This window comes from Lonchura striata, chromosome 23 (genome assembly GCF_046129695.1).
Source record: "Lonchura striata isolate bLonStr1 chromosome 23, bLonStr1.mat, whole genome shotgun sequence".
NCBI lineage: Eukaryota > Metazoa > Chordata > Aves > Passeriformes > Estrildidae > Lonchura > Lonchura striata.
The window spans coordinates 8,508,625-8,532,312 of NC_134625.1; the positions used below are offsets into that span (position 1 = coordinate 8,508,625).

The 23,688-nt window shown below is 53.0% G+C and overlaps 1 protein-coding gene across 1 annotated transcript in view; it reads right to left on the reverse strand.

Moving 5' to 3' along the window:
* Positions 1–18,317, reverse strand: part of GRIK4 (glutamate ionotropic receptor kainate type subunit 4) — a 207,757-nt gene extending 189,440 nt beyond the window's left edge. Inside the window, exon 1 of the mRNA XM_031506858.2 lies at positions 18,261–18,317. The gene's annotated coding sequence lies outside the window, so the exon portion shown is untranslated. The remainder of the gene's footprint in view (positions 1–18,260) is intronic.
* Between the last annotated feature and the right edge of the window lie 5,371 nt (positions 18,318–23,688).

Consider the following 23,688-nt stretch of genomic DNA (forward strand, 5'->3'; position numbering starts at 1 on the left):
AGGGCTGAAGCAAAGAGCCAAGAGAGAGCCAGGAAACCCCAAATTCCCTGTCCCCAGGGCTGTGCCAGCCCCAGGAGCAGGCAGGGGCTGAGCTGAGGGCTCTGTGTGTGGGGAGAGAGGCTGGCACGGGGCAGGGCAGGCTGTGACACTGATGGAGGAGCCGTGGGAAGCAGGCAGTAAATGAAGAGCTCTGTTAGTCCTCCCGTCCATCCAACAAGCTCAATCCTTCCAAGCCATTTGTCTAATCTGTTCTTTAAAATCTCCAGTGACAGATCCTCTGCAAACTCCCTTAGCAATCTATTTTAGCTCTTCACTATTTTTACTGTTCAACAATGTTTCCCGATGTCCAGCCTCAATTTTTCTTTCTGCAATTTCTGCTGTTGAGAAGAGTTCATTCTCTCTCTTTCGTTGCAGATTGTTTCTCTTTGATTCCTGGGGGCTTGTGTTCAGGTTTCCAGGCATTAATAAATCAAACATTACAGCACAGAACTGATGGGCCAGCTTATCTGAGCTGCCCTCTGCAAGCCCAGCTCAGGAATTTGCTGTTGCTGGATTGCCAGCCAGACCTTTGCACGTGGCCCAGCACAAACAGGAGCTCTGCGGGTCGGAATCCCAAACTGGCAACCAAAATTCATCAGGGACAAATAAAACAAATTAAACAAATCTTTACAGCCCTGATTTCCCCTTACACAGAGCACTCAGATCCAAGCACCCAAAGCAGCCGTTTCTGTTTCAGACACATTAATTACCTGCAGCTCAAAGGTGATTTTTGTGCCCAAACTGCAGATGAGAGCTCCCACCTCTGAAACATTGGCTTGTCACCTTGGGAAAGAAGAGGAGAGGGAAGCAGTGCCCTGCCAGAGCCCTGCTGGGACCTGGAAAACACCAAGGCTACACAAACGAGTTGTTCAACAGGGGAATGGGTGGGGGAAAAGAATGGGAACATGCTGGGAAGCAAATGGAAACAGAGCAAAGCTCTCCCAATAACCACATCCAGTGAGGAGCACAAGCTCAAACCTGCAAACTGAGGAGGAACATCTCTGCTCCAAGCCCTCCTCACACACAGATTTCCCACTCTAGCCACCCCAGAACATGAAGCAGGTGCTGAGAGGAGCTGTCTGCAGCAGGCAGGAATGGAGCTTTGCTGATGCCCTGGTGGTCCTTGCCCTGATCCCCCAGCCTGTCCGGGTCACTGTGTGCCCCAACACGAGCCACAGCTGTGCCCCAGCCTTGGCTGGCCCCAAACACCAATTGTAGGGCCAGCTGTGTGTCCTGCCATGGTTTTGGGTGTCCCTGGAGCCCATCCCAGCACCCCCACAAGCCCAGAGCACAGGGACAGCCCAGCTGGCAGCACACAGCTCGTGCCATGGCTGGAGCCAACACAGCGCTGCTCATGGCTCCAGCAGTGCCCAAAAAACTCACCAAGAGCATCCCAGAGCAAGAACAAGCCTCCAGCACACCCAGCCAGGCCTCCAGCACACCCAGCCAGCCCTGGATCTGCTGTGGGTGCTGCCCTCAGCTCCTCTCTTACAGCATTCTCCTGTTTCATGACATTTTTTGCCATGGCTCAGCATTCCAGCCTGTCCTGCTGCCTCCCAGGCCAGCCCTGGGGACAGGGACATCCCCACTGCTCCTCAACCAGCCAGCCCTGCATTTCCCACACCTCAGGAGCTCATCACCCTGCCAGAAGGTGGGGAAAGGAAGCAAGGCAGTGAATTTTCCTCCCTGTTCCCTGTGCCAGAGGTGCTGCCACACGCCCGGAGCACCCTGCCAATGCCTGCAGGGAGCTGGGATGCAGGGATTGCATCCAGCAGACCCCTCCCTGTCCTTTTGCATCCTTCCAGCCCATGCAGGTTGTTGGGATGCAGGGATTGAATCCAGCAGATCCATCCCTGTCCTTTTTCATCCTTCCAGCCTGTTCAGGGAGTTGGGATGCAGGGATTGCATCCAGCAGACCCCTCCCTGTCCTTTTGAATCCTTCCAGCCCATGCAGGTTGTTGGGATGCAGGGATTGAATCCAGCAGATCCATCCCTGTCCTTTTGCATCCTCCAGACCACTCCATAACGCTGTGACACCCCTGCTGCTGCTCCTTTATCTCTCTTTACTCCACCCAACCTTTTTTTCCCCTCCTTGCAGGCGCTGTTCCCAGGAAGGATGGGGACAGCAGCTCCCAACTAATCACTAGAGACATTAACAAAAGCAGATGCAATTATTTGGAAGCCCTGCTCCCCTGATGGATTCCGTGCTGAGCCTCTGCAGGCTGTACCCATTTGTTGCCTGCCTTTTGCTCCCAGATCCCATAAAGAACTTTTCCCTGTCATCATTAGGGCTGGTGCCTTTTTGTATTCACTGACTAACTGCTCCCAGTGGCTCCACGTTAAAAAAAAAAAAAGAAAAAAAATCAAATCCATGTTAACTTGATTCCAGTTGCAAAATAACAATGCCCCAAACACAGAACAATTCTCCTGGACAGGAGTAGGAACATGACAGGAAAGCACACAAACCCCAGCACAGCTCGTTCTGCCAGACCAAAGCCACACCAGTCACATCTCCCTGCTTTTTAAATTAAGGAGCTTCATCCACACCTAGGGAAAAAAAAAAAAAAAAAAAAAAAAGAAAACAAAAATCCAGCACATGCACAGCAGCTGGTTTGCTAATTCTCAGCCATTTCCCTGATAATTAGAGGTTTTAGATGCTCTAACAAGGGGAGCACCGGTTCCACCCACGGGGCAAAGTTCAGGAGGAGAAGCTGGAGGAAAGTGAATAAAAAAAAAATGTGCAGCGAATTAAAATTCAGCAGCTCGTCATCTCCGTGGGAACACCCAAGTACACAAGACAACAGCTTCCTTTAATTAAAAAAAGACTCATCTCAATCTGTTTTCCACAGTCTTTTTTTTTTTCTTCTTCTTCTTCTTTTTAGGAAGGGCATTTGAAATTTTTGATAGAAATTCACAGCTGTGCATCCAAAGCTACCTGTTTCCACATCTCAAATTATTCACAGTTAAGAAGGGCAAAACAGGGTCATAAGAACCCAAATTCTCACCCATCCTTTCTGAATATCCAGATCCAGTGCTCTTGGAGGAGGGAGTGGAAGGAAAAGGGAATCAAACATCCACCTGCTCTTCCCAAAGGGTATCCCAGTGAACCCACCGCCCTAAACCTGAATTTCACAGATGTTTTTTAAGCTGAATTTAGCTCAGCAAGCTGCCCAGCTATGCTTCAGGAGCCAGGGAGAATTATTTATTTTAAATATTCTTAGCTTCTCTCCTGTTTTGGGGGGTTTTTTTGGTTGCTCGCTCCTGATGCTGTTGAGCCAGGGACGGGCGAAATGACTCGCACGATTTATGAAGGCAAATAAATGTTTATTCAAAAGTATTTCTCTCTTTTATAGAGAACATCGGGAACATTCATTCCATTGGTCTTAAAGTAAAACCATTTCACCTGATTGGTGCACTGGGCTTAGGTCAGTGTGGTAGAACATATCTATAAACAATATGAACAAACAAGATAATCGATTGTTTACATCCTCCCAGACTTTTTCCCAGAAATCTTTCTCTTTTTCTCTCTGAGCTGAGAATATCCACACGCTCCAGGAGCATTCCCGGGGCTGCCTGATTGCTGAAATCCCCAGTGCCAGGGAAGAATCAGCTGAGGCAGGGCTGGGGGCACAGGGGTGTGCTCAAACAGATGGCACGACAGACCCTGGCTCAGCTGCTGGGCTCCTCGGCGTGGAAGACAAAGCTTTGTGCAAGGGAGAGAGACAAAAGCCACGGCAGGAATAACTCCAGGGTCCCCAGCACAGGTGTGAGCCCTGGGAAAACACTCAGGGCTGAGCTGAACACAGAAATGATCCCAGACAGGGAGCAGGGACACCAAGGGGACAACCCCGCCGTGACACCAGCCCACACCCCGACATCTTCAAGGCTTCAGGGCTTCCCTTGAGCAAAATCTCCGCCCTTGCCCAGGAAGGATTCCTTTCCTCACCACACTGGGGCTGAAGATTAAAGCACAAACAGCCCAGCAATGGAATTAGAATGAGCTGGGAACCTTCCAGCACGTTTCCTCCCACCCTGCCATCCCTCAGGAGTCCTGGTGGTCCCACAAAACACAGCCCTGGCTCACCAAGGATTCCCAGGATACAACAGGGGGATGCACTAAATAGAAAGATCGCTGAATAACAAAAGATTTAGGCTGGAAGGGATTTAAAAATCATCCCATGGGACATGTTCCATGAGCTCACGCTGCTCCAAGCACATCCAGCCTGGCCTTGAAGCACCTCCAAACTGGAGACAACACCCCAGCTTTAAAAATTGAATCATTCCTTTAACTCCTGAAGCTCCCAAATCACTCCCTCCTGGGCTGGGGGAAAAAAGGAGGCACAGCTTCCCACTGAAAGCACCAAGCCTGCACTACCAAACCATGGGAAAGAGAAAATAAAACACTAAAAATCCCTTTAGAGCTTCTTGGGCTGTCCACTCCACAAGAGGCTGCCGCAAAACTCTTCATTAGTCATGGCAAACTTGAAAGGAGTTAAAGGAAGCAATGAGTAATGCAACACTATAAAAAAAATAACAACCTCAATAACAGGAGAATCAAAACCCAGCTCGAAACTGTTGCTATTGGACACAAAATGAGTACACAGAAGCTTGGTAAGATTAAAAGAGGAAAAAAATAAAGTTTTATTTGAACATCTGGTATTTTTAGAATTCCAAAAATGACAGTGGATTGGAGCGTGAAATTGCCACCTCTCCAAGCACACTGGTCAAACCAACAGCCCAACAATTCTCTCCTCCCACAAAGAAGAATGCAAAATAATCATTATTTATATGGACAGTGCGTGAGAACTCCAGTAGAAATATGTAAACATTATTAGAAGGCTAAAGAAGTTTTATGAGAACTTTAAAACTTTCAAAAGAACTATAAAAGACAACTTAACACTTTGAAAAATCAGGGCAAAGCGAAACCTCCACGTAAACAAAGCTAGAGAACCAGGGAGGGCTCGAGCCAAGGTAATACAGCCCAAAAATTCCATCTGCACAAGTGCATTTGGAGCATTCCAGGCATCCAGAGCAGCTTGGAAATGGTGAGATCTTAGCCCTGGCATATGCACTAAAGCACGGAGACAACCATCATCTCCCTCGTCTCGGCAATCCCTGCCAGGAATTGCCACTCCAGGAAGGAGCAGGTGAGGGCTAGTGGCTCCATCAAGCATATGTGACAGCTCTAAAAGCTGCATTTATGCAAGCAAATGGAGCAGAGCAGCTGCACTGCATTAACACCAGTGCCTGCAAATGGGACTCGGGTATTTTTGTGACTGGAAATCTGCTCAAGGAGAAAAGTGCTCCGAGTTCTGCGCTCAGAGCAGCATTTCCAGCTCCTGGAGCATCATTCCGTGCTAATCTGCTGTGTGCCAGCAGCACAGGCTTGTCCATGCTTTACAGGCAGAGAAAAACGAGGAGTGAAGAGTGTCCCTCACCAAAAAAACCCAGCCTGGAGAAGAGAACAACTCCAACCACTGTAATTCCCAGCAGGATGGACCCTGCAGACATCTAAAAACACACAAACACCACCACGACCTCAGCTAAGGGCTACAAAGAAGGATTTCATCATTCACTTCAGTGTTTGGTCATCCAGCTCAGGATTTCTGACCTGTTGCTCCACCTCCACCTTCCCAGGCTGATGGAAAATGAGTTTCTGGTTCTTGTGGCCCTCAAGACGAGGCTAAAGCTGCACATTGTCAAAAACTGAATGGACAAAATGACTTTTAACTTATATTTTCACCACCTCACATTTCTTAAGCCACCTGAAGGCCACCTGTGGGTACAAACCACAAAAAATTGGGCAATCCTTTCAGCTCTGCAACAGCTGCAACAAACTCTGCAGGATTTCCCTCTTGACATGAAGATATTCCCAGAGACCAGAGAGCCATGGAGTAAATTCTTATATAATATGATAATTGACTTGGTCTCCGAAGGATAAGCATGTCAAGATCCTAAAAATAATTTTTTTTCCTTACCAATGGAATAAAGATGTGATTGAAAGTGTCGTGTTCTGGGTCTATGAGCAATATTCTCATAACTCATCATCTAAAACAAATTGTTCTTTCATTTGTACAAGTTAGAGGAGATTCCCAGTCAGACAAGCTGAAGGCAGGAGTTTAAACAGATTCTGCATGGCAGAAGGAATATTAATTTCCCTCCCCCTGTATGAATGTTAAATCACACTTTCTCACCTAGGGTTAATTAATCTTTCCAAAGGTTCTCCAACCCACCAAACACACACCAGGAAGATCCTTCACCCCAGGAAAGCCCCAGCACAAATCTCAGAGCTCTGCTGCACAACCTGGCAGGGGAGGAATGATGGAATATGCAGAACTGCACCACGAGCCTCATTCTTGGGAGGGAAAACACAAATATTCCAGATCACGGGGTGGCTGTGGGAGAGTGTTGGAATCTGAGCTATTGATGATCCTGAGATTGTAGAAAGTCTCTGTCTGTCAGCCCCCTGCCAAAGCAGAAGCCATAATTGGTCTGTGCTGGTTTCCAGGTTGTTTATTCTGTTTATCTCTCACATGTTCTGCTGCCCTGCCCAGCTCTGTCCTGCAGGGCAGCGTGTGGGGCTCTGCCCTCAGTGGGATGTGACAAACATTCAATACCAGAAACTCCCTGGGCTGCATTTACAAGAACGTGCCAATATCTGTCACCTACGTTGGACAGTGTGTCCCCAGCCTGAACCAACAGAAAAATGCCAACACCACAGTGAGACACGGAGGGCATGAAGAAGGAGAAAAAGGACAAGGCACACCCAATTTCCTCCAGCTTGATCCCTTTGGACCCCTCATCTAGAATCCTAAAATTTTACTTTTGCACCCATGCCACACTTAATTATTACTGATATCAAACACTCAGAGATGGTAATTGATCCTGTAAGATTGAAAACTCTTTTCCATGGCCAGAGATCACAGCCAGTGTCTCTGGGGGCTCTGTCCAGGGGGTTCCTGACCCTGCCAGGGTCCCAGGGCAGCCAGAGGGAAGCCCTGGGTTCTGACAGGAGAGGAGCTCGTTTGCTGCTGGGCATCACTGGGATGTGCTGCAGCTCCTGGCTGGGTTAGAGGAGCACTGGAGGACCCAAGGATGTGTGGATGCTGTGTCCCAAGGACGTGTGGATGCCGTGTCCAACCCTCCTGCTCCAGCTCACCTTGGGGTGTCCTGCACGGAACCTCCCATGCCCAAACGCTCGCAGCCCCCGCAGGGAGCCCGAGCAGCTTCCCTGGAACACAAAAAAGGCTCTGAAAGGTCTCCAGTGGAAGGATTACACAAGTCCTGTCACCAGCAGGACTCGGCCGCGATTACCTGATTACAGAGCCATTTACATAACAGACACCATTAGCACAGAAAGCTTTTGGCTTCTCCTTCCCCACCTCTATTCCCATAAAACACCATTCACTCCCATAATTGAACCTCCAGCAACAAAGGACCTCTAATGAACAGAGCAATTGCTGGGGGAGCTCAGACCCTAAATCCAGGCAGACAACAGCTCCTGGCCCGAGTTCAACCACATCCCTGCTTAAATTCTTGTCTAGGGCCACTTAAAAACCCTGAAGTATTAAAGCATGAAAGGTGCTTGGGAGAGAACAGGGATGGTGTGCGGGCTGAGCTGGCTCCAGAGGAGGAGATGATGCTAATTATCCAGCTGGTAAAATGGGATCACTGGGGGGAAGAAATGAACAACCAAGGCGGTTCCCGGTGCGAGAGCAGCTCTGTTCAACCAGGGGCAGGGCACCCACCCGAGAGGAGCAGAATTACATCAGGGTGGTGACAGGCAATCAATGAACACTCAATTAACACTTACAATATTACCAACTTAAGCAAAACATGTTTTTGCAAATGGTAATCTCTCCCTTGTACTGATACAGCCCTAATTTGATTTTCTTCAGCGCACCAGCATCAAGCGAGGAAAGAAAAAGAATGAGGAGCCACCCTCTGAAAGGGTGAAATATCCTTCATTTCTGCAAAGAGCTGAGTCAAAGTGGGGATGGAGACAGGGCAAGGCTGGCATTGCCACCTGGAACCACTTTCCGTGTGGCAAAGGGGACGCAGCACTGGCTAAACCTCCCCTTCCCAATCCCTGGGGAAGCTGGGCTCGTTTCCAGCTGCCTTTTCTCGCCTCTGCTCCTTTCCCACTCTGCAGCTTTAAGGTTGGTGAGGTAAGAGGTGAAAGTAACCTTCCAGAGCCCCGTGCCCTAATTAACATGCCAGCCACCCACCGAATGTAATGATGCCTCTTAATCTCTCAGCCCGGGTCTGCTGAGCTCCTCTGGGAGGTGGCACAGGGGATTTGTGGCTGCAGCATCCTGCCCGTGGCTGAGCAGGAGGTTGGTCAACCTCATGGGACAGCAGGAGGAAAGTGGGTCTGGGGAAAGCAGAACCCCTCAGGCACCCCGAAAACATCCAAACAGACCTGTGCCAGTCCTAAAAGCAGTGGGAAAAGGGGATTTTTAAACTGGATAAGCCCTACACGTGGGCTCAGCTGTCAGCAGCCCGATCCCTTCTACATTACAGCCCAAAGCCCTGCTGGATTTTACATCCCTGCCCTCCCCCACATCAGAAAAAAAAAAAAAAATCATAACATACTGAAAGATTTGAAGGGCAATAATGACCATTTTGAAAATCTTGTTTGAGTTGTGATTGACTCATGCTGAGCTTTTCCCACTCCAAACCTGCAGTTGACCTAAAAGAACGCTGGCAAGATGTATCATTTCAATTTAAAGAACAGCAAATGTACCAAGTCCTGGGTAATTTGCTCCTGTGCTTAAATATAATGCTGTACAAAAATAAAACATGGCTTTTTCTTGTCTGGCTTTATCCAGCTTGAGCACCCAGCCACAGAACCATGGCCTGCCTCCCAACCTTTGCCTAGCAGAACTCTCTTCCCCTGCTTAAGTACTCCTGGACAATAATCAAATTTTCCCTTTTGTGAGAAGAAGAAGATTGGGCTTCAGTCTCTCTCTCTCTCCCCAGCCTGTTTTACAGCCCTCACATCATCCCCGTGGCTCTCCCCTTATCTCCCTCCAGTTTGCCAACATCATTTTTAAGGTATAGATACCAGGGCTGCACACAATGCTCTTCCTGCTTGTATTCATTATTTCTCTGCTTAGACAGCCCGAGATAGCATTAGCACTCCTGAGGATTCACAGCACAGCACAAGACCAGCCAGTTATTGATAAGATAATGAAATTAAGCTCCTGTTTCTCACCTTGATGTGGCAGCTCCCGGGGGGTTCCTCTCGCCAAGTGTGGGTTTTACTCCCCGCTCTCGTTAGTGTGGATTAGTAAATTAGTAAATTATCACAGACTCAGCCTTTCCCCCTGTACACCCGGGGAACTGGCTAAACCCACACCCATCCATGTGGGAACATGCAAAACCTCGGCCCAGAGGTGCTGTAGACACCCCAAAATGCAATGGCTGCTCCCAGAACTCCAGGCTGGAAGAGGGGAGTCCCTGTCCAGGTCCCTGTGCCTTCGTGCTGCTGCAGCAGAGCCCCATCCTGGGAGCCAAACCAGCTCCAGCATCCCAGCCAGGACATCCCTGCTCCTGCCAGGCCCAAATCTGCCCCCCCAGGGCCAGGCATCCCCACCAGGGCATCCCCACAGCTCAGGGCAGCCCCTCCTTCCCAAGCCGTGCTCCCACTTCCCTGACTCCAAGGGGATTTTTGGGAGCTGGGAAAGCCCCTGGCCCCACTCCCCCCATCCCCGAGGTGCCTTTTGGGCAGCGCTGCCAGCACGCTGCAGGCTCACAGATGCCAGATGGAAACTGCAAACTCATCCAGGGGTTTGCTCCCAGCATCTCTTCCCTACCCCCAGCCCCACCAGTTGGGAGTTCATATGGCTGGATTTTCTCACCCACAGTCAGGGGGAAAAAAAAAATTGTCATAAGAAAATGTGCGAGCACTGACATCTTAAGACAAAAAAAGATGCAGATTTCTCAACTGTTCACAGCACATTATGGAAATACATTCTCAGGGACTATTAAATATGGGATTATTGACTAGATGAGCAGCAGCTCAATGGACTGGCTTGCAAATATGTCTTTAGACAATTCTTAAAATGCAGATTAATTATCTAACAGACAAGAATAGTTTTTTTCCTACAGACTTTCTAATGATCTGTTGCATAAACAAGCATCCAGACAGTTTTGTTTGCTCTTCTGGTAGCTGCGATGTTCTTCAATAACTAAGTGGTGACTGAGACTTAAATCTTATTTAACATCCAGCAGGAACACAACAAAAGGCTCGTCAGTCCAAATCACTGAAAGCCACATCTCCTGAGAGACCCTTGGGAGGTCCAGCTGCCAAAAGACCCCAATTCCCAAACACCAAACTCCTGATATTCCACAGAGCATTCAATTCTTTCCATGTTTGTCATTAAAGCAACTGCACCAATGTCCATCATTTAACCTCCCAGCCCCTTTGGAAATGAGCAAGGCATGTTGGATTAAAGACATATTTTCAGTGCTCTGAAGATTCAGGATGATATCCCTGCTGGAATTCCATGTGAAAGAACGAGGTTGAAGTTGGGGGAACCATTGCACTGAGCTCTGCCCTCACCTGCAGATTCCTTCTAACCTGTCAAGCCAGAATTTAAAAATCCCATCTTGATTTTCAGTTTATCATGGGTGTAATACGAATCCCAGGGGTCATTTCCTCACTGAAGGTAATTAACTCGTTATTTGTCAGCTGCACCTCCAGCTCCCAAGCCCTCCGCTGCTCGGTGCCTTTTGTGATCCGTTCAAATGCTGCTGGCTATCAAACCCACTGCAAAGCAAGTGTGAAACATTATTATTCCAGCTTCACACCCACTTTCCCTCGGTGTGAACAATAATGCAAAGTGTGAGACAGTGATGAATGGGACCTGGAGAGGACCAGATGCTCGGTGAGCAGCAGCACAGGCTCTGCCCCGAACATTTCTCGGGCTAAAAAAGAGATGTGATGCCCAGAGCTGCACACGCAGCCCCCAGCAGCACTCGGGAGGTGGAGCAGGAAATAAGCAGAGAGCAACCAAGAAAGCAGCAAAGGCCAATAACCAGTGATGGTAGAGGGACAGATCCTTTGATGAACCTCTTTTTTGGGGTGGGAAAAAGCAGTTTTGGCACACTAAGAACGCACAGATCAGCAGTGGTTGCCACAGAGTTTGCCTGGCTGAGCCCCTTCACCCAGAGTGAATTTAGAGCAATTCCCTCAGCCACAGCAGCAATTTGCTGCTTCATCACAGCCTAGGCAGGGCTAGCGTGGATCCCACCACAGCCTCCTGCAGCCCCCATGCCCCTGAGCAGGGACAGAGAGCCATCAAACCAACCCTCAGCATCCAAATCCAAAAAACATCAACTCCTGCCGCCCCACCGCACGCTCCGTGGTTTGCGGCAAGCGTTTACACAAAGGTCAGTGTCGCCCTGATTCTTAAGATTTTCTAAAGACTTCTGAGTTTACATTCTGTTGGAGAACTTTCCCACACATTTTCTATAAACAAGATATTGTTTTGCGTTCCTTCGTGGGGGTGGAAGAAGTTGATGTACCGGTGGTTTGTCCAATGTCTTTGGAGAGGTGGCCCATTCACTCTTCAATCCACTGTCACCTTTGGAAAGGTATAAAAGTTGGAATCAGAAAATAAACTTCCTTCTTCTTTTGCCTCGCCATCGCAGTGGCTCGTGTTGTGCTTTTCGTGTCCTGTAGCGACAGGTCAGGGCTGAGCAAGGGGTTTGCAGGAGCCCGTCCCCTCCTGAGGGGGCACAGATGATCTTTGTGGTCAGACTCAGCTGTGGGGAGAGGGGGCAGAGGGGAGGAAAGCTGATTTTCTGCTGAAGCAGCTGAGGTGTGAGCGCTGCCAGGTTCCTGACCCAAAACTGCTCCAGCGAGAGGCACGGATGCTCCCAGGAGGATCTGGTGTCACACAGCTCAGGGAGAGCTGTTCCCCACCGGTTGTTCTCCTCCTCCTCCCCGACAAACACATCGTAACAGTCCCCAAAAAGGTGAAAAAACGGCTTTTTAAAAATAGCAAACTCTTTAAGGAGCCGAGCACATGCCTGAGTGGGTGGGAAATTAGTGTTTTATTGTGGCTCTCTGCTCCCAGGGTCTGAGACCTCAGATGACTTGTTTGTGCCCTGCACGGATTTTTGCAGACTCATTATAAACCCTGGCAAAGAGGGGTTTGTAAGGTCACAGGAGAATTTTCATTAACTGGAGCCTGGCTGGGGATTGCCAGCATGATCTATGTCTCCCATTTATGCATATGCAGGGAGGCCAAGAGGAAGCTCCTTTGCTTTATTTCCACATCATTGTGCTGATGCTGAGCTCACCAAATAAACAAACTGAAAAGCCAGTGGGGAAACAGGGGGAGGAAGGAAAAAAAAAAAAATACAAAATGCTGTGCCTGGCTGTCTCCCTCATGAAGGATGCAAATGAATTCTGCAGACTTTGAAGCCAGGAGATCTCAGCAGAGATGAAAATCCCCCCGGTGCTGGATGGCTCTGCAGGTGAGGCAGCGTGTGGGTATTTTGTTCCAGAGCTGCTCACGTGCAATGAGGACACAAAATAAATGTTCTGGGGATGAGAGCTGGCTCAGGGAGGTGCAATCCAGCAGCAGCAGAACCCTCTGGGCTCTCCAATCCCCCTCCCAGCACCAGGGACCCCTCAAATTCTGCACTTCAAACTCAGAACATCCCCAGGGCTCCAGGATGGAGGCACCACGGGCCTGGGGGGAATCACCCCTGGAGATGGACAGCTGATCTCGGCTCCTTCATCCCTGAGCCATCATCTTCCTCCTTGGGGAATCCAGAGGATGGCCCCAGCAGGAGATCAGGACTCAGCAAAGTTCCCCTTGATGGATTCCACAGCAGCAAATCCACATGATGCTGGCACAGTCACCCAGAGCCCCTGCTCCAGCAGCAGCAAATCTCTGGGCTGGGGGGCTTTGGGGAGAGCAGATGTCACAGCAGAGCCCCCTCTGGACCACACAGAGATGGACAGAGCCCTGTTTGCCCCAGCAGAGCAGCTCCAGGGGCTCCCCAGCACCTGCACCTCGTCCACACAGCCCCAGGAGCTCCTCAGCTGCACACAAACCACACCAGCTCTTTGCATCCCCGCGTGTCCTCCTGCTAGAATGCCACAGAATCGCCCAGGATTTGTTATCAGGGAAGGAGTTTTCAGGTTTTCAGGAAAACTCAGGTTTTCCCATTTTTTCACATGCTCAAATCTGAGTTACACCAACTGCTGCTGCAGCGGCCAAAGCGCTGCACGCTCCAATCCAGCAGCTTTCCCTCTTAATTCTTGCCAAAAAAACCCTTCCTGTTAGCATGTTCACTCTCCCTAACCCAGCTCTGATCCATTTCCACCTCCAAATCATTAAAGATAATAAATAAGCCCAGCCTCAGTGTGAGGAACCCTCACATAATCACATATCTATGCTCCCATCAGCACTCGGCCATTACACTTCTATTTTCTGCAGCTTAACTAGGAAAGCCAGCACTGAACTCTGCCCCTTATCCCACTGCTATTTATTGCCCACGTTCTGCTGTTTATTTCCTAAAATAGTCTCTTTTGGGTGGATTTAATGAAATATCCAAATAAATTAGGCCCGTTGGAACATGTTGAACTCTTATTTCCTCGGCCTTAAGGAAGGAAGGCTTCCCTACTGGGCAGCCATCCTCTGCAAATAAACGGTGGTGATTTGACCCCCAGGGATAGAGCATCCAAGTATTTGAGGGATAATTAGGCCCTCCCAGCAGGCACAGAAGGAAAAACTCAGTTAGTTGATATCCCAGCTCTTCCTCAGGTTTGGTTTCTGGACAGGCAGAGTGGCAAAAATTCCTGCTGCACCATCAGCTCCCTCTGCCATGGCCAGGGAGAAAGAAACTGTATTGCATCTAACCCAACACAGAATATAAAATCTGAGTTACGTGTTGTCTCTCGGCATTAGTTTTAAAGAAAAAGACAAGTCACGACATAATAATTTGTGTCCATGTTTTGTGTCCAGGGTTGTTTTTTTTTTTTTCTCTTAAAGCTAATGACAGTGACTACACACACGGGAGAATTTGAAGGTTTGACTCCAGTTAGGCAAAGCTTTTTTTGCTGCATGAGAGGGCTTTCAAAACTAGTCCAAAACTGTCCTCACTCCATTCCCCTGGAAGCCGTGACAAGTCTTTGTTTTAGGGCAAGTGTATTTACATGAGCATTCTTGAAATGCTCAGCACGGGCTGGATATAAAAATTGGACTTGGAAAAGAAAACATAGATGAATTTGCAAGGTTCATGGTTTTTTTCTATCATTCAAGTCCTTTTATTAAAAACTTCTTACAGTGTCATGGAAATATTACCTTTTTATTCCCCCCTGTATCTTCTGTTAGGAAATCCAAGCTTAAAAACAGGATAAATCAGCTTTAAATTGTTTAGTTGTTCACCACCGTATCCCTTCCCAATGACCTGTAGCTTGGTAAAGGATTCTGGCAGCTCTTCAGCCGCAAGATCTCAAGATAAAATTGAATATTCATATTAAATTAATATTCAATACTCAAGGACGAGGAGAAGGAAGAGGTGTCCTCCCCTTTATGTTTACACCTGCTGCTCTTTTACACCTGATTTACCTCAGATCTACTGATGTGGAACACTTTGGGTGCATTTCTCCCTCTTTGAGCAATACAGTCACTGCTAATGCCCCGCACTGGGCACTGCCAGCTCTGTCCTGCCAGCAGCCACTCCCTGTGACCAGCATGGAAATATTCCTGCTTTGTCCTCTGCAAGGTGGCCCTGTCCATGGAATGAGATGAGCTTTAAGTTCTCTCCCAACCCAAACCATTCTGGGCTTCTCCACTCTGCTCCTCGCTGCATTTTCCTCCTCCTCCTGCACAACCAAGTCCCACATCCATTAGCAAACAAATCTTCCAGAGGCACCAGGACATAAAAATCCTTATGTTACCACCACAATCTGTCCTTGCAAGCTCCATCCCACCAATGAAGTTATGATGGTGATCCTTAACACTGCTCCATTACCTCTCACGGGTTTTACACCTCCTTTTATCTCTCCAAACCCCCATTTTTCCTGGCAGGGACCCCGGGACAGCGTTAGTGGCTGCCTTGAGGTGACAAAAAGGAGTTTGCATCCTCCCGTGCATGGGCACAGCTCCAGCAATCCCACAATCTCCTTTCTGGACAGATTCTTCCTCGTGGAGCTGCTGATACCCCGGTGATTCCTCCCTCAGGTTTAGGCAACACCCTCCAAGCTGTTCTCATCCTGCCGAGCCACAATTTCACTGTTCCTCCTGTTCACACACAGCAAGAGGTGCCTTGTTTTAACAGATTCCTCACCTTTTATGTGCTGCCTTAGAAACCTCTTGCCCCAGAACAAAAAGCATTTCTGAGGAGGCTTGCAAAATTTCTGTCTTGCCTTCTGCCTGCCTAGAAGCATGAAAAATAAATAAAATCTGACCCAAACAAGTGCTGCCCACAAAGATCTCTCCCCAAAGTCAGTGAAAATCAATATCCACACCTCAGGAACATCAGCAAGCCTTTAAAAAGGTCAAGACATCAACTGTCTGCACATGCTGAGTGCTGAGCAAAACCAGAATAAAGCTTAAATTGCCTTCAAAAAAATGAAGTTTCTTGGAGGAGAGCGTTCTCCTCTGCCTGTCTGACCCTAGGGATGTATCAGCTCCTTCATCTCTCGGGTCAGCCCCTGCTCCTCCTCTCCCTGCTGACCCCAAAGCCTTTCCCTTGCACCCACCCAACCATCACCCAGTGAAGCCCCCCAGCTTCTCCCCCAGCCGAGCCTTTCCTCTGGCCCTGTTCCAGATGGAAAACCAGCAGGTTCCTCCAGGAGGAACAGGAATCTGATCCCACGTGGAACACCCAGGTCCCACATCACAGCCACGTACTTCCCCACCACCATTTCCCCTGCAACCAGCCAGGATTTAGCCGAGGATGCTCCCAGCTCCTGGGGGAGTTTGAAATTCACTCTCTGCTTTTCCTCCAAGCCGAGACATCGCTGTGAGCACACACACAAGCACAGGAGATGAGATTTCCTGGCACACTGAAGATTTCAGGATATTTTTCAGGCAGTCTTGCCCCTTCCTTGCCTCGCTGCTCCTCTGATGAGCTGTGAGGAGCCCAGGTCCCTCAAATCCTGCCCTGCTCACCCCCAGATTGCTGAGTGCTCCTTGGCACCGAGGTGTCCAGACCTCTGCCAGCCCACATGACTCCTTGGCTGATTTTCCTTGCACGGCTTGCAAAAGAAACCTCCAGCAAGAAACTTGCAGCAGCATCTCTGTGCCTCTGGAAGCTGCAGGCTGCTGCTCCGAATCAGCCGCTTAGAACTGATCTTTCCAAGATGTTCATGTCTTTATCCCAAGATTTTGGGATAAAGCCCTTCATTTTGGGGTTCACCTTCCCCAGGCAGCCTGTTCCCAGCACACCGGAGCCAGATCACAAAGGGTCTAAGAGAAATGGCCAGTTAAAGGGAATTTTTTAAAGAGAGCATTCTCCTTCCCTGCGCTGCCACTCTCTGCTCGGCACAGCCTGTCGGCAGCTCCCTCTTCCCCAGAATTCCAGGGGTCTCATCCCAGGCTGTTCATTCCTCCAGGTGCAGGGGAAAACCCCACGCAGCAACTTTCCCAACTTCTGTCTCTGCTCGCCAGGCCCAGCCCTGCGATGGAAACCGAGAGGGGCAGGTTCTGCCTCTCACCATCGATTTCTGCACGCAGATGGTTTCCCTTCAAATCCCCAGCTTCAGACACATCAATACCGACGCGGGCTTGCATCGAGACACTTTAAACGCGCCTCGGCGCGGTGGGAGCCTCACTGCGGATCGTTTCTACAAGACTCGAGCAAAGCACGGCAGGGATGCCCCAGCGCGGCCACATCCCCCTCCTACCTGCGAGCACACACGGCTGAGCACCCGGAACGGAGGCAGAGGCAGCTGCCGGGTCTGTCAGACTCCTGGGGGATGCTCCCGGCTCTCTCCGATGCCGTAGACTCCCGACTCGCTGCCCGGGGAGAGGGGAGGGCTCCGCTCCCGGCTGCCTGCAGCCGTCACATCCAGCCGGGATGTGGCTGCCGGAGGAAAGGCTGCCTCGCCTCGCCGACACAAAGGGGCTGGCTCCTCCTGGGGGGATCTCCCGTGGGGTGGGGGCTGCTGGAGCCCCGTCAGAGCGGCCGGGATGCGGCGGCAGAGCGAGCTGAGCCGTCCCTCAGCATCCCTCGCTAGTGGCAGGTCCCCGGGGATGCTCCGGCCAGCAGCACCTCCCCACGAAGGACACGCGTGTGGGGACAAAGCCAGCCCCACCGGGGACCGCTTAACTCCCCCAGGGCCACAACCCCGCGGTCTCAATCCTGCCCAGGGAAAGAATCCAGCCCGGCGGATGGCGAGAGCAGCACTCGCAGCATCTCGCACCTACGCAGAGCCCCGGCCCGAGCCGCAGCTAAACCGGAGTTTGGGCATAAATCAGCCAGAATAAAGTTAGGCCTAGGGAGAGGTTTCTGCAGGAGTTTCCCCCGCACGCTGGCCGGGCTCGGCGCTGCCGGTTCAGCGCTGGAGTCTGTCAGCATCAGCCCCGCACGTCTGCGCACGCAGCGAGCGCCTCAGCGATCGCACCGCGAATCCTTCCCGAGCACAACTCCGCACAAACGCCTTCCAGAACAACGACCCTTTCCTCCCCCGTGCCAAGCCTGAGCGAATACGAGTTAAAGAGCGTTTTCCTCGCCTCCTCCGAGCGCGGCACGCAGGCTGCGAGCCCGGCGAGCCCCGAGCCCGCGGGGAGCATCCCTGCCCGCCGCCCGCTCCCGCAGCCGGGAGCCGCTCCCGGTGACCCGCACGAGTCGGAGCCACACCGAGTGCCCCCTCCCCGCGCTCTCTGAACTTCAGCTCTGCTCAGAGCCCGAGCGTGGCATTTTTCAACTCTTGGTGCGCTAAAACACCGCAAAGGGCTGGTCCCAAAGTCCTTCAGCGAGTGCGGGAGGCGGTCGGGGGGCACCGGCCGTGGCCGAGGGGGGCTGGGTGTGACCGGGGAGGGCTGGATGGGGCCGGGGAGAGGAGAACCGAGTGCCAGCCGGGGGCACCGCCGGCAGCCGGCGAGCGGCGGCGGCTGCGGCTCCGAGCCCCGCGGCCCCGGCGCCGTGCCGAGCATCCCGCGGGGGTCCCGGGGGAGCCGCGCCCGCCCCCCGGCCCGGCCGCCATCCCCCCCGAGCCCCGCATCCCCCCCGCTGCCCGCGGCTCGTACCTGGGCTGGGCTCTGCCCGCGGCTGCTCCGGCCCCGCTCGGCGGCGGCGGCCGCGGGTCCCCGGCGGCGGGCGGGGGAACTGCAGGGGGCGGCACCGGCACCGGCACCGGCACCGGCACCGGCACCGGCACCGCCGGGGACACCGGCACTGCCAGGGACACCGGCACCGGCACCGGCACCGCCGGGGATACCGGCACCGGCACCGCCGGGGACACCGGCACCGGCACCGGCACTGCCAGGGACACCGGCACCGGCACCGGCACCGCCGGGGACACCGGCACCGGCACCGGCACCGGCGCCGGCACCGCCGGGGACACCGGCACCGGCACCGCCGGGGATACCGGCACCGGCACCGGCACCGGCACCGGCACCGGCACCGCCGGGGATACCGGCACCGGCACCGCCGGGGATACCGGCACCGGCACCGGCACCGGCACCGCCGGGGACACCGGCACCGGCACCGGCACCGGCACCGGCACCGCCGGGGATACCGGCACCGGCACCGGCACCGCCGGGGACACCGACACCGGCACCGACACCGGCACCGGCACCGCGGGGACGGGAGCGATCGGGGCCAGGGAGAGAGGGAGGCACGAGGGGAGACCGGAACAGGGATGGATTGGAGGGATGAGAGGAGAACAGGGACAGGGATGGATGGAGGGATGAGAGGAGAGGATCCGGGATGGATGGAGGGATGAGAAGAGAGGATCCGGGATGGATGGAGGGATAAGAAGAGAGGATCCGGGATGGATGGAGGGATGAGAGGAGAGCAGGGGATCTGGGATGGATGGAGGGATGAGAGGAGAACAGGGGATCAGGGATGGATGGAGGGATGAGAGGAGAGCAGGAGATCTGGGATGGATGGAGGGATAAGAAGAGAGTATCTGGGATGGATGGAGGGATGAGAAGAGAGGATCTGGGATGGATGGAGGGATGAGAGGAGAGCAGGGGATCTGGGATGGATGGAGGGATGAGAGGAGAACAGGGCGAGATGGAGGGATACAGGGAGAGCAGGGATCTGGGATGGATGGAGGGATGAGAGGAGAACAGGGGATCAGGGATGGATGGAGGGATGAGAGGAGAGCAGGGATCTGGGATGGATGGAGGGATAAGAAGAGAGTATCTGGGATGGATGGAGGGATGAGAAGAGAGGATCCGGGATGGATGGAGGGATGAGAGGAGAGCAGGGGATCTGGGATGGATGGAGGGATGAGAGGAGAACAGGGCGAGATGGAAGGATATAGGGAGAGCAGGGATCTGGGATGGATGGAGGGATGAGACGAGAGCAGGGGATCCGGGATGGATGGAGGGATGAGAGGAGAGCAGGGCGAGATGGAGGGATACAGGGAAAGCAGGGGAGTGGGATGGATCAGGGGATGCAGGGAGAGCAGGGGGCTAAGTGTGGAAAGAGGACCAGGCAGGATGGAGGGATGCAGGGAGGATGGAAGGATGCAGGAAGAGCAATGGAGCAGGGATGAAAGGAGGACTGGGCAGGATGGAGAAAGGCAGGAAGAACAGGACACTAAGGATGGAAGGAGGATCAGGCAGGATGGAAGGATACAGAGAGGATGGGGCACTAAACTGTGCCAAAGGAAGTTTTGGAGTGGATCTCAGGGAAAGGTTCTTCCCCAGAGGTGCTGGCACTGTCCAGGCTCCCCAGGGAATGGGCACAACCCCAGGGCTGCCAGAGCTCCAGGAGTGGTTGGGCAGCGCTGCCAGGGATGCCCAGGTGGGATTTGGGGGTGTCTGTGCAGGGCCAGGAGCTGCACTGGGTGATCCTGGTGGGTCCCTCCAGCTCAGGAGATTCTGTGGTTTGATGATTCCAAGGATGGAGGGAGCACAGGAATCTGGGATGGAGGGCACTGAGGAGGGAGGGCAAGGACCAGCGTGGCACAGGAACTATTGCTTCCAACAGCGAGCAGCTTTAAACCCAAACACCTCTGGTTGGGTCAGCTGGGTTTGGGAAAGCTGTGCTTGCTCCCCACACATCCCAAATCCTCAACTGCTTTGGGACTCCCTGCCAGCACCCCGAGTCTCCCTCCTCCTCCTCTCCTTCTCCCCTCCCTGAGAAGGACACAGGGTGAGGTAATTTTGCTCCCAGCTGCTAAAATCTTCATATTAAAGCTTAACCTCGTCCTGGTGCCCTGAGCAGCCACACAGGCTGGGAAAAGGCATCACCCAGCACTGGGAAGCAGGAGTGGGGCAGAGGCATCCGTGGTGTGAGGCTGGGAAATGCCAGGCAGGATCCTGATCCCTGTGATGCTCCAGCCTTGCCTGCAGTGCTGCAGTCCTGTCCTCCTGCTTTTGTTTGTTTGTGATGGTGAGGAAAGCAAAGCTTTTAAACCATCAATTAATTGGACTCTTGCATTAAGAGCAATGAACTATTATTTGACAGAAATTCATCTTCCCCTCCTGCTGAGAAGAAATAAGCTGGAGGAAGAGAATCAGCTTCACAGGAGAAAAATAAAACGCCTCTGCCTCAGAGACAAATTACTCATGAGATACACAGGTAACAGGCATGGGGTGTTTGAGCTCATCCCTTTTACACATCATTTCCCTCAGGACAACAGCTACAAGTCAGTGGCTTTGTGACAGATCCCTTTGTCCCAGTGTCCCTGCCCAGCAGGCCGTTGCCAGCATTTATTATTCCTGGAATTGATGAGCATTTCCCTCATCTGGGCTTCATCTGCTTCTAATGAATGACTGTGGCCCTGCAGGTCCGGGTTCAGGCCTGCCTGGGTGAGCAGAGGTTTGGCTGACAGAGCTGGGATTCCTCCTGGACCCGGAGCAGCTCTGTGCCAACTCCAGGAGTGGGAGCTGGACAGATCCCACCTCTCACCTCTGCTCTGAGCACACCTGGGCCAGGCAGGGCTCCCCCAGCCACCTTGATCCAGGTGGATTCTGCACCCTCCTCATGGCTCCTGCCTTGTGCCAGCACCCCTCTCTCTTTTAGAGATTTTTTTTGCGTGGTTCAGATCCATCTCTGCCATGCCCTGAGCCTTTCATGCACTTATTGGAGCCTCAACTCAAGACCTGGAAACCCAGAGTTTCTCCAAAGTCTCCACGGCATGGCATAAATCAGAATAAATCAGAGCAGAATCACAAGTTAAAGCACCCTGGCAGCCAACAGGGTGAGCTGAAAGCAGGAATCCAGAGGAGACAGCTCCAGAAACTGCCTGCAAAGAAATCTGGTTTGGTTTTGGGGGAAAAAAACCCAGGATTCTAACCACAGGAGAGAGCTTTCCAAAGTGCCTTCTGCTGGGAAGTGTTACGTGGGGAGAGGAGGGGAGGGAAGGCACCCAGCGAGGTTTAAAATAGAGTTTGGTCATTTTATGAATGAGGTGCTGTGACACAGTTCCCTGCCTGTAGTAGATAGGGACAGGCGAACGGAAGATTTCGGGATGTGACGGAAAGAAAGACCCCTTCCCCCTCTCACCCTGCAACATGTTATCCATTTACCCCAAAGAATGTAACCACACCTAACCCAGTAGTTTTCCACTCCTGACTAACCCTAGAGACCCTACCAACCCCCCCTGACGTAGCAGAGTCCCCCAAGACTATTTAAACCCATGAGATAAGATAATAAAGGCTTTCGACCGTCCACCACACTGGTGCCTGCGTGTGTCGTTGGCCCGAGTGGCCCAGGGGAGACTGGGCTGCCGTGCTGTTCCTTGAAACCAGGTCGCCTTGCCTTCCCCTGAAGGCAACATAACTGGTGCCGAAGCCCGGGAATAATTCGCTCGGGTTGCGGGTGTCGCCTGGACAAGAGCAGCGGCCGGACCGGTGGAACCGTGTTCTCGGCAAGGGAGACGTCCCAGGACCCGCGATCATCATGGATGCCATCGCCAGGGTCGTAAGTGAGGTTCATAAGCAATGGGGAATTGAGTGTAAGCTCAAAGACTTTTATCTTGCTATAGCAAGGCTGCTTGAGCTTGGGGCAATTGAACGCCCTGTGGATGTTTTGCATCCGGAGATATGGGAAAAATGCACAGCCGCGCTGGCCGAGGACACGAAATCCTCAGGCAGCGGCAAATACCTTAAGGCGTGGGGAAAAGTAGAGAAAGCCCTGCGCAGAGCAATAGAAGAGCAAGAGACATGGAGCGCAGCGCGTACGTGTTTATTGGTTACACCCAAGCTAGGGGTAGGAGCGGCAACGCAAACTACCCCTGAGGGCGATCCGCCCGGGAGCGGGGATCCGGGGGGGGCCGGCGCGTCGCCCCCCTCCCCGGGCGGGGGCCCGGGACCCCCCGCGGAAACCTCCCAAAAATCCGCGGCTTCCCCATCCGCCCCGCCACCGCCGGTCGATGACCCGGTACCGGAGGTGCAGCAGCGCGCAGAGTTCTTTTGGCAGGGACTGGCGGGGGAAGCCAGAGCCGCGGGAGCCGCGGCTCGGGAGGAGATCTTGCCCACGCCGCCTCCATACGCCTTTGAAAATGGCGCCGGCAGCCAAGGGGAGGGGCGGGGCGCGGGCAGTCTCGGCGCGAAGAGCCCAGAGGCGCAGAGTTTCGCTAATGCGCGTGTGCGGGAGAAAGAGGAGGAGAGCAGCAGAGGGCTCGGAGCCGATCGGCAGCCGCGCCTGACGCTGCCACCATATAAGGGAGAAACACCCCCCTGCAGGAGGCAGGGCGAGCCCGGGGGACGGCAGCGGCGCCACCCCCGGGGGGAGGAGCGGGGTCGGAGCCGCACAAAACGGCACCGAGCCCCGGAAGTGCGCTGGCATTCGACTTCCGACTCTGAGTCCGGCAGCAGCTCCGGCAGCTCGGAAGAGCTGCCGGGAGCCGGCTGGGACTCTGAGACGAAGAGAATAGAGCCAATGCAATTTAAAACAAAACCAAGTAAAGCTTTAAGCCGCACCGAAAAGCAGCCACAATACAAACCAGCCCAGTTTACCGACTGGGGAGAAATAAAAATAGCCTGCGCTGAGCTGTCCCCAGCTGGCATGGCAGCCCGCCGCGGCGCCTCCACCCCAAGCACGCCCGAGAAGAGCCTGTTTGGGGCTGCGGGAGGAAGGGGCATCTGGCCAAGGAATGCAGGTCCCGGCCCCAGGGAAACGGGAGAGGGAGGGGGCGTGCGGGCTGCACCCAGCCTCCTCCCGCTGCAAATGCAAGGCAGCCCATCTATGCCAACCCCCAGTGGGACGGGGCGCCCTTATACCCCATACCCCCACGGGAGGCAGCCAGCTTCGTACCCTCGCCAGCGAATTTCGCAACACAGCCTGCGGTACCTTCGTACCCACTACCGCCGCAAACAGCGCCTGTGCCGCAGGGTCAGCAGGGGACGCCCCAGAACGGGACCCCTGGGTGGCCCTGGCCATGAAAATAGGGAAGGAGCCACCGAAGGTGTGGGGGACGTGCCGCCTTTATGGCAGTCAGGACCCCCATGTCATAGGGCTTCAGTTTTGGGCAGACACAGGAGCAGACTGCTCGAT